General features: G+C 42.9%; 1 pseudogene; it reads left to right on the forward strand.

The window, feature by feature from the left end:
* Nucleotides 1–296: 296 nt before the first annotated feature.
* Nucleotides 297–415, forward strand: LOC112478402 (annotated as a pseudogene).
* The last annotated feature ends 467 nt before the right edge of the window (nt 416–882 follow it).

Consider the following 882-nt stretch of genomic DNA (forward strand, 5'->3'; position numbering starts at 1 on the left):
GTCTAGAGGGTATTATTCTATAAGTTTCCTTTCTCCAAAGCTAACTGGTGATCGACCCCTTCGTTCCTCTTGTCTTTCTAAAGAAGCTACCATCTCACGAGGCAGGTTAGGGTCGCTCACTGCAATACTGTTCGTAATAGTGAAAAATAGAGAACGACCTAAGTGTCCAATAGTCGAGAAATAGATACATAGTGATGCAGGCACCCAACAGAATACCGTATGTGAAGAAACAATGAACTTGTAGCCATAGGACTGAATCTTGAGCACAATAACTAGAGCAAAAAAGCAAGTCACCAGTCTACGGCCATGACACCCTGAACGTGTCCGATCTCGTCTGATTTCGGAAGCTAAGTAGGGTCGGGCCAGGTTAGTACTTGGAGGGGAGACCACCTAGGAAGACCAGGTGCTGTAGGCGTTTAAAAAAAAAAAAAAAAGCAAGTTGCCAAAGATACATGCAATTTGATGACGTTTACATAAATGTTTAAGGCATGCTAACCAGGGTAACATGATTTTTGGAAGCATCACTATGTAAGAAAAAACTCATGGATGACAAGGATGCACAGTAACTGCAGGATACAGATGACTTCCGGAGAGGGAGGGAGGGAAATCCGATGGAAGAGAGGTCTCGACTGTATTTGCAACATTTTTACTTCATTGGGAAAGAAGGATCCACCAATGTCCTTCAGTGGGTGAATGGTTAAAGTGTGGTGTATCCATGCCATGGAAAGCTACTCAGCAAAAAGGACAGGCCATTTAGGCACACGACAGCATGCATGGGTTTCAAGGGCATTATGCTGAGTGAGTGGAGAAGCAAAATAGACCAGTCTTTAAAAGTTATATACAGCATGACGTCATTTGTGTAACATTCTTGAATGGTAGAAT

This window comes from Pteropus alecto, unplaced genomic scaffold (assembly GCF_000325575.1).
Source record: "Pteropus alecto unplaced genomic scaffold, ASM32557v1 scaffold213, whole genome shotgun sequence".
NCBI classification, from domain to species: domain Eukaryota; kingdom Metazoa; phylum Chordata; class Mammalia; order Chiroptera; family Pteropodidae; genus Pteropus; species Pteropus alecto.